This window comes from Macaca mulatta, chromosome 6 (genome assembly GCF_049350105.2).
Source record: "Macaca mulatta isolate MMU2019108-1 chromosome 6, T2T-MMU8v2.0, whole genome shotgun sequence".
Classification (NCBI taxonomy): domain Eukaryota; kingdom Metazoa; phylum Chordata; class Mammalia; order Primates; family Cercopithecidae; genus Macaca; species Macaca mulatta.
Window position 1 is genome coordinate 186353792 of NC_133411.1, and position 10233 is coordinate 186364024.

Sequence of the window (10233 nt, forward strand, 5' to 3'; positions counted from 1 at the left end):
GTGCTGCAACAGAGGAAGCCAGGGGGTGTAGGGACCAGGAGAAGGCCCCTAAGAGGGTGGTGGGGTCTCCTGACTGCCTCAAACAGGGCACATTGGCTTCCCCATTGGAATCTTTGCACTCGCTGTCTCCTCTGCCAGGAACTCCCCTTTCCTGCCCCACATTTAGTCAACTGGCTCCTCCTTCTCCTTGAAATCTGTGGGATTTTCCAGCCCTGTCCCCCTATGGGAGCTTCAGCCCTCTGCCCCCTCAACCCATTTTGTTTGGCTGGCTTAACCAGATCCCTGGCAAGCCTGGCTAATCAGAATACTCCATTCTACTGGCCAATCAGGGTACTCCATCCCATTGGCCAATCAGAGTACTCCATTCCACTAGCCAATCATAGTAGTACATTTCCCTGGCCAGAATTTGGTTCAAACATAGTCCTCTGACCTCAGGCATTCCAATCAGAGTCCCAGTCCTGCTCATTTTCTACCATCTCCTGGGGTTTGTAGAAAGGACCCTTAGGAAGCGAACCTGCACGTGAATGCAGCCAACACTGGAAAGCAAGACTAAAAGATGGAAGAAGATTCCTGATGAAATCCAGCCATATCTGAAATAAAACACTCCGTGCTTTTCTCCTTGTGCAAGCCAATAAATCCTTTTCGTGTGTGTGCTTGTTACTGTGAGAGCTTTTTAAGACCTGCAACCACAAAAGTCCTGCCTCATTGAAGAGCTCTGCTTAAACACCTCAGAAGATCCTGCTCTAGTCACCCAGTATAACCAGGGAAGCGCTCCCTGACTGTTCTCTATCATTCTAGTCAGTTTTCTAAATTCACAGTAGTTATCCCACTGTGCAATTACCTTGTTTACTGATTGATACTCATGCTATGATGGTAGAAACCCTATCTATTTTTTTCTTTTTTTTTTTCTTTTTTTTTTTTTTTTGAGATGGAGTCTCACTCTGTTGCCTAGACTGGAGTGCAGTGGCTCGATCTCGGCTCACTGCAACCTCCACCTCCTGGGTTCAAGCGCTTCTCCTGCCTCAGCCTCCTGAGTAGCTGGGATCACAGGCACGCGCCACCATGCCCAGCTAATTTTTGTATTTATTTATTATTTTTTTTTGTTGTTGAGACGGAGTCTTGCTCTGTCGCCCCGGCTGGAGTGCTGTGGCTGGATCTCAGCTCACTGCAAGCTCCGCCTCCCGGGTTTATGCCATTCTCCTGCCTCAGCCTCCCAAGTAGCTGGGACTACAGGCGCACGCCACCTCGCCCGGCTAGTTTTTTGTATTTTTTTAGTAGAGACGGGGTTTCACCGTGTTAGCCAGGATGGTCTCGATCTCCTGACCTTGTGATCCACCCGTCTCAGCCTCCCAAAGTGCTGGGATTACAGGCTTGAGCCACCGCGCCCGGCCAAATTTTTGTATTTTTAACAGAGATGGGGTTTCATCGTGTTGGCCAGGCTGGTCTCGAACTCCTGACCTCAAGTGATCCACCTACCTCGCCCCCAAAGTGCTGAGATTATAAGCGTGAGCCATTGCACCTGGCTGACCTTGTCCATCTTAATCACCACTCTATCCCCTTGGTCTAGTGGGCTGATAAATGACCCTGCAGTCTCACAGAGTCTTAGCAAAGCATGCGGTGGCAGCAGGGCATTGGTGGTCCTGGCAGGGGACTGCATAGCACCATCACAGTGTGGGGCCAGGGGTGGGGGTAGGGAGACCAAGCCAGGTCCCTTTTCCGACCAGCCACAGAACTTTCTCCCTTGTGGTAGGAGACAACCTTCCATGTTCTCCAGGACAGAGAGGTGAGAGATGGGCTGTCTCTCCAAAGTTAACAGATCCTGCAGGCCAAACCCACCCTTCACCCAGTCCTGCACTTCTGTGGGCCTGGCAATAATGCCAGCTGCTGTTAGGGACCGGTAGGATTGCCCCATGATAAAGGGTTAGGGGCCAGGTAGAAGAGCACGCACAGAGGTCAGCCCTGCAGGTGCAGGAATTCACATTTACGGAGGTCCTCAAGTTAGACTTGCTCCATCCTTTATCTCATTTTTTGCCTTCACAACAAAACAACCTGGTGAAGATGAACTCAGGCTGCAAGAGGGGAAGTGACTAGCCCAGGATCCTGTAAGGAGTTGTCACAGGAGCTTCACTAGCACCCAGGCTGTCTGATGGGGACACACCCCAGGGCGGCCTAGATGCTGCAGAAATCCCCAATGGGGAGCCAGGGTCCTCTCCCAGAAGAGTACTTTGTGGGTGTTTTGTTTTGTTTTGTTTTGTTTTGTTTTTTGAGATGGAGTCTTGCCCTGTTGCCCAGGCTGGAGTGTAATGGTGCAGTCTCAGCTCACTGCAACCTCCACCTCCTGGATTCAAGCGATTCTCCTGCCTCAGCCTCCCGAGTAGCTGGGATTACAGGCGTGTGCTGTCACGCCCGGCTAATTTTTTTTTTTTTTTGTATCTTTAGTAGAGACAGGGTCTCACCACGTTGGCCACACCGGTCTCGAACTCCTGACCTCATGATCCACCCACCTCAGCCTTCTAAAGTGCTAGGATTACAGGTGTGAGCCACCACGCCTGGTCCCAGGACGGTACTTTGATATGGCTACTCCAGGGGGACAGTTTGTTGGAGTTTCTGCCAAAACTTAAAAACAGCGTGTGACCCTAGTGGTGCCACTAGAGAATCACTCACTCCCAGGCACAAAGAGGCCTGTCCCTGTAGGGTTATCTGTGACCCTAAAACAAATAACTGTATGTGGCTGGGGGTGGGCATAATAAAACACAGTGTAGCGTGTCCACGCTCTGCAGTACCACACAGCAGATAAAGAACTGGGTACAGCTTGTTCTAATGTGGAAAATCCTCCAAGATGTGCTGTTGTTCTGTAAAATAAAGCAGAGCAACACACATGGCATGATAACTTTATATAAACCACAAGCACAGAGGCACTTACAAGTATAGGGAAAGGAGAGAGAATATTCTCCAAGGATGCAGAGATGTCAACAAACAACAGTGTGTGGGCCGGGTGCCACGGCTCACGCTTGTAATCCCAGCACTTTGGGAGGCTGAGGCGGGTGGATCACGAGGTCAGGAGATCAAGACCATCCTGGCTAACACGATGAAACCCCGTCTCTACTAAAAATACAAAAAAATTAGCCGGGTGTGGTGGCAGGTGCCTGTAATCCCAGCTACTCCAAAGGCTGAGGCAGGAGAATGGTGTGAACCTGGGAGGCGGAGGTTACAGTGAGCCGAGATCACGTCACTGCACTCCAGCCTGAGCGACAGAGCGAGACTCTGTCTCAAAAAAAAAAAAAAAAAAAGAAAAGAAAAGAAAAGAAAAAATTAGCCAGGCATGATAAAAAATTAGCGAGTGTCTGTAATCCCAGCTACTTGGGAGGCTGAGGCAGGAGAATCGCCAAACTAACAAGGAGACAGGAAGCGGACTAGGACTAGGGGTAGTGGTCACAAGAGACTTTCATCTTAGCTTTAATTATTTTTTAAGGATACAGTTTTTTAATAATTACAATAATACGAAGGACTCCCGAAGATCCCCTCTTTGTCCCTGGTGGGCCACCATTCTTTGGTAGAGCCTAGTCCTTCCTTTGGAGGCTAGAGCCCACCACCCCTCTCGGCCCATTTTAGTTGGTGGAGTGTGCCCCTCTGCCATGATTTCCTCTGAGACTCTCTTCCCAACACACCCCCTGAAGCAGCCCTGGGCTGAAGGGGACCAGCTTCCTTCCTCCCAGTTTCTGTGCTCCTAGAATCCTCACCTCCTTGGCCGGCCAGGACCCATCTGCTGGGAGAGAGGCCCAGGCCCATGGCCTCCTCCTTCAGATGTGGGGCAGGGGTAAGGGGCACCAGCTGCTCTGAGCTGACTTCTGGGTGGTCAGAAAAGACAGTGGAGCCACTCCCCAACCCCACCAGGTGGGAAGCCAGGAGGGGCCAGTGCACCCAGTGTGCGGCGTGAAGGAAGGGAGAACACACACAGTCGTTTTTTTGGTTGTTTGTTTTGTTTTTTGTGTTTTTGAGATGGAATCTCACTCTGTCACCCAGGCTGGAGTGCAGTAGTGCGATCTCGGCTCACTGCAACCTCTGCCTCACAGGTTCAAGTGATTCTCCTGCCTCAGCCTCCTGAGTAGTAGGATTACAGGCGCCCACTAATTTTTTCCATGTCCAGCTAATTTTTATCATGCTCGGCTAATTTTTCTATTTTTAGCAGAGACAGGGTTTCACCATGTTGGCCAGGCTGGTCTCGAACTCCTGACCTCAGGTGATCCACCCACCTTGCCCTCCCAAAGTGCTGGGATTGCAGGCATGAGCCACTCTGCCTGGCCCACACACTGTTGTTTGTTGACCTTTCTGCATCCTTGCAACACTCCATTTAGCAGAGGGCACTGGCTAAGAGCACAGGCATGACCTTCTTGAGGACACGTGGAGCCCATGTGGCTCCAAGTCCCCAAGAGACAATCTTGCTACTTGTCTCTGGTTCCCCCGACCTTCACCAAGTCTTGGGGCTGGGGAAGAGGATGGCACAAAATGGGCACAGGGCAAGCATGGGGCACAGTGTCCTGGGTTCTGGGCCAGGGTTCCGGGGGTCAGGAAGAGGCACTGGCTGCTCATCTGGAGCCCCTGCTGGAAGTGCTGATGCAACCGCCCCAACCCCCAAGGGGGTGATCACAACATGCACCCCGCAGGGTGTCTAGCCTGGTAATCAGGTGACCCGGGCTTCTGAGGGGGTGTAGAAGAAGCTGGAAGTCAGCTACCAAGGGGAAACAAAGGCCCAGATTGCGGGGAGTACACTTGGTTCGTTACATTGAATCAGATGCAGCTCAGGCTGAGCACAGGACCATGAACTGGCCAACTTCAGGGGCACCATTCGCATCCCTGATGGTCCTGGTGGGGCCCAGGAAGAGCTGGGAACATGAATATGTCCATGTGGACTGTGAAAACTGCAGGGTCTGGGCGAGGGGTGCTCAGTAACCATCTTAGCACCTGTCTCCAGAGAACTGGCTTGGGGTTAGACCAGGGACAGAAAGCAAAGGGAGGACTGCCATAGAACCAGCATCACCCCTCAAGCTGGCCTGGGTTGCTGGCTGCCAGCATGAAGTCCCGGCAGCTAAGAAGGGTAGGTGGGGATAACCCCACTAGCCAGGGAGGTCACTGTGTTCCTGACCCAGTGCTGGGGAGTTGAAGGAACCTGGAACCCAGACCACAACCTGGAGCTGGGAGCGTGGAACTGGAACTTGGAGCCCAGAACCCAGAACCTGGAACCAAAAGGCTGAAGTCTAGAACCTGCAGTCTGGAATATGGAATCGGAGCCTGGAGCCCAGAATTTGGAGCCCAGTGTCTAGAACCAGAGTCCCAAGCTTGACATCCGAACCCAGAAACTAGGGCCAGGGGACTGGGTCTCAGAGCCCAGAGCCCAGAACCCAGATCTTGAACCTGAGAATTTAGAGCGCAGGGCCTGGAGTTCCCAGCCGGGAGAAGATCCCACAACCTGGAGGTAAGCTCCAGGCCCGAAATACAGAGCCTAAGACCTGAAGTCTAAAGCCAGACCTCAGAGCTTCAGGTCCAGACCCGGACACCAGAGCCGGGGCCCGCCTTGGTAGCATGCTCTCTGGTAGCCTCGCTCTCTGGCCTGCTCCTGAGGCCGGTGTGAAGGGCTGGAGCCATATGAGGAAGCGAGCTGCAGGGGAAGAGGTGACTCCTGAAAAAAGCCCAAAGCAGCCTCAGCTCTTCTGGCCACAGACTTTGGCCTTATCAGTAAATGAGTGACCAGTGCCTTGGCCATCGAGATTAATAATTTACACAGGGCACTTATACCCTAAACAGGCATGAGGTGTTCTCAGGTCAACCAACCCTGCCCTGGACCCATAGCATTTATTTTAGCCCTGGGCCCCTATCTGGAAAATAGAACTTGGAAGCGACAATGTTTCAGGGCCTTGCCTGCTCTGTGCTGGGGCCGGGCAGCTCCGATTGAAGTCCAGGGTCTCCAAGAGAGGACAAAGTCAAGGGGGCCAGGAAAGGCATCACTTTGTTCCCCAAAGGGAACCCACTGGTGAGAACCACTGTTTTGACAAGAGATATAGGGGGGATGTGCCCCTGATGTGTGCAGCGCACACTCGTGACTGTGTGCATGGCCGTTGTGCTGGTGTGAATGCCGGACGAGATGCTCACTGCCATACGCCCAATGTACAGCACCGTGCTGACTCACCGTGGAGCTTAGATGTTTGCTGAATAAATAACATGCTGGTGAGAAGAGGCAGGAACTCTCAAACTATGCTGATGGGAAAGTCTGTTATGCTGTTATGAGGTTATGCTGGTTATTAGTCAGTTTCCCATCCCCCCAAAACAAAAATCCAGGTCATGGGCAGAATGATCTTTCTCTCTCTCTCTCTCTCTCTTTTTCCTTTTTTTGAGACAGAGTCTTGCTCTGCCACCCAGGCTGGAGTGCAGTGGTGCGATCTCGGCTCACCACAATCTCTGCCTCCCGGGTTCAAGTGATTCTCCTGCCTCAGAATCCCAAGTAGCTGGAATTACAGGCATGGGCCACCATGCCTGGCTAATTTTTTGAATTTTTAGTAGAGACAGGGTTTCTCCATGTTGGTCAGGCTGGTCTGAAACTCCTGACCTCAGGTGATCCGCCCGCCTCAGCCTCCCGAAGTGCTGGGATTACAGGCATGAGCCACTGTGCCCAGCCCCTCTCTCTTTCTTTCCCTTTCTTTTCTTTTCTTTTCCTTTTTTCTCTCTTTTTCTTTTTTTTTTTTTTTTTTGAGACGGAGTCTCGCTCTGTCGCCCAGGCTGGAGTGCAGTGGCCGGATCTCAGCTCACTGCAAGCTCCGCCTCCCGGGTTTACGCCATTCTCCTGCCTCAGCCTCCCGAGTAGCTGGGACTACAGGCGCCCACCACCTCGCCTGGCTAGTTTTTTGTATTTTTAGTAGAGATGGGGTTTCACCATATTAGCCAGGATGGTCTCGATCTCCTGACCTCGTGATCCGCCCGTCTCGGCCTCCCAAAGTGCTGGGATTACAGGCTTGAGCCACCGCGCCCAGCCTCTCTCTTTTTCTTTCTTTCTTTCTTTCCTTCTTTCTTTCTTTCTTTCTTTCTTTCTTTCTTTCTTTCTTTCTTTCTTTCTTTCTTTCTTTCTTTTTCTTCCTCTTTCTTTCTTTTTCTTCCTTTCTTTCTTTCCTTTCTCTCTTTCTCTCTCCTTTCTCCTTTCCTTTCTTCTTTCTTTTCTTTCTTCTTTCTCTCTCTGTTTTTTCCCTCCCTCCCTCCCTCCCTCCCTCCCTCCCTCCCTTCCTTCTCTCTCTCTCTCTTTTTTTTTTGATGGAGTTTCACACTTGTCACCCAGGCTGCAGTGCAGTGGCGTGATCTCGGCTCACTGCAACCTCCACCTCCTGGGTTCAAGGAATTCTCTTCCCTCAGTCTCCCAAGTAACTGGGATTACAGGTGCACAGCACCACGCCCTGCTAATTTTTGTATTTTTAGTAGAGATGGGGTTTCACCATGTTGGCCAGGCTGGTCTCTAACTCCTGACCTCAGGTGATCTGCCTGCCTCAGCCTCCCAAAGTGCTGGGATTACAGGCGTGAGCCACCACACCCAGCCTCATTTATTTTATTTTATTTTATTTTATTTTATTTTATTTTATTTTATTTTTATTTATTTATTTTTTTTTTTGAGGCGGAGTCCCGCTCTGTCGCCCAGGCTGGAGTGCAGTGGCGCGATCTCGGCTCACTGCAAGCTCCGCCTCCCGGGTTCCCGCCATTCTCCTGCCTCAGCCTCCTGAGTAGCTGGGACTACAGGCGCCGCCACCACGCCCGGCTAATTTTTTTGTATTTTTAGTGGAGACGGGGTTTCATTGTGTTAGCCAGGATGGTCTCGATCTCCTGACCTCGTGATCTGCCCGTCTCGGCCTCCCAAAGTGCTGGGATTACAGGCTTGAGCCACCGCGCCTGGCCTATTTTATTTTATTTTATTTTATTTTATTTTTGACACAGGGTCTTGCTCTGTCACCCAGGCTGGAGGGCAATGGTGTAATCACAGCTCACTGTAGCCTTGACTTCCCAGATTTCAGCAATCCTCCCACCTCAGCCTCCCCAGCTACAGATGTGTGCCACCACACCCGGCTAATATTTTATTTTATTTTTTTTAGAGGCAGGGTCTTGCTATGTTGCCTAGGCTGGTCTTGGACTCCTGGGTTCAAGTGATCCTCCCACCTCAGTCTCCAAGTGCGGGATTACAGGCCTGAGATATAGAGGGGATGCACCCCTGATGTATGACTGTGCATTTAAGGAGCGCATGGCTCTGAAGAATTGCAGAAACGGCTGGTCGTGCCAGCCTCCACAGCTTGCTCAGTTCCTGGATGTGCACATTTGTTCTTGGGATCGTTCTCTCTCTCCGTTCAGCAGTTATGCCTCTCCTGGAGAAATGGTTTTCATTGGTGTGATGAAATTCAATATATGTGTCAGCTTCTCATGTTCATGCCGGCCATGCTATCTCTGCTCCCCCGCCTCCCGCTCCTTCCCACACCATCGCAAGCGGACTCCTCCCTCGACACGCCCTCCCAGGTGGCTGACAGCCCCTGGCTGTTAAGTCCTGTCTGTTCTCAGATTACTTGACATCTCAGCAGCACTTGACCCAGCCAACCCGGGTGTCTCTCTCAAAATGTGGTCCAACCTGGCTTCTGAGGTGGCCTCCTCCTGGTCCTTGGCTGCTCCTCTCAGTCTCCCTTAAATATGGGCGCCTGCCGGGTGCCGTGGCTCACTCCTGTAATCCCAGCATGTAGGGAGGCTGAGGCGGGTGGCTCACAAGGTCAGGAGATCGAGACCATCCTGGCCAACATGGTGAACCCCATCTCTACTAAAAATACAAAAATTAGCCGGGCGTGGGGGCAGATGCCTGTAGTCCCAGCTACTCAGGAGGCTGAGCCAGGAGAACTGCTTGAACCTGGGAGGCAGAGGTTTCAGTAAGCCAAGATTGCACCACTGCACTCTAGCCTGGGCGACAGAGCAAGACTCCATCTCAAAAAAAAAAAAAAAAAAATGTGGGTGTGCCTCTGGGCTAGGCCCTGGCCCCTTCTCTCCTCCTGTACATGCCCTCCCTGGGGTACAGGTTCTCAGGCACAGTCTGAGGCTGGCAAAGCAGGTAGGAAGCCATGTCACCCTGGTCCTTCTAGGCTACTGTAGGATCCTGGGCTTTATGCTAAGTGGTTAGCAGGGGCAGGTTTTAAAGGGAGAGGAGGCGACATGCTTAGCTTGGTTTTTCTTTCTTTCTTTTTTTTTTTTTTTTCTTTTTGAGACAGTTTTGCTCTTGTTGCCCAGGCTGGAGTGCAATGGTGCAATCTCGGCTCACTGCAACCTCCGCCTTCTGAGTTCATGTGATTCTCCTGCCTCAGCCTCCCGAGTAACTGAGATTACAGGTGCCCACCACCACGCCTGGCTAATTTTTTATATTTTTAGTAGACACGGGTTTTCACCATGTTGGCCAGGCTGGTCTCAAATTCCTGACCTCAGGTGACCCACCCACCTCGACCTCCCAGAGTGCTGGGATTATGAGCCACTGTGCCCCACCTAGCTTGGCATTTTGAAAAGATTGCGGCCGGGCGCGGTGGCTCAAGCCTGTAATCCCAGCACTTTGGGAGGCCGAGACGGGCGGATCACGAGGTCAGGAGATCGAGACCATCCTGGCTAACACGGTGAAACCCCGTCTCTACTAAAAAATACAAAAAACTGGCCGGGCGCGGTGGCTCACGCCTGTAATCCCAGCACTTTGGGAGGCCGAGACGGGCAGATCACGAGGTCAGGAGATCGAGACCATCCTGGCTAACACGGTGAAAGCCCGTCTCTACTAAAAAGAAGTACAAAAAACTAGCCAGGCGAGGTGGCGGGCGCCTGTAGTCCCAGCTACTCGGGAGGCTGAGGCAGGAGAATGGCGTAAACCCGGGAGGCGGAGCTTGCAGTGAGCTGAGATCCGGCCACTGCACTCCAGCCTGGGCGACAGAGCGAGACTCCGTCTCAAAAAAAAAAAAAAAAAAAAAAAAAAGAAAAGATTGCTGTCTGCTGTTTTGGAGCATGGATCAGTGGCAGCAAGGGCAGAAATGGACAGAGCACTTGGGAGGCCACTGCAGTGACCCAGGGGAGATGACAGGCCCAGTCCAGGGAGATGGCCCCAGAGAGGCCTAACAGCAAAAGGATCAGGGAGCTCCTGGAACAATAAAATTGGAAGAATTCAGGAATGGGTTGGAAACGAGGAAGTGGAGGGGA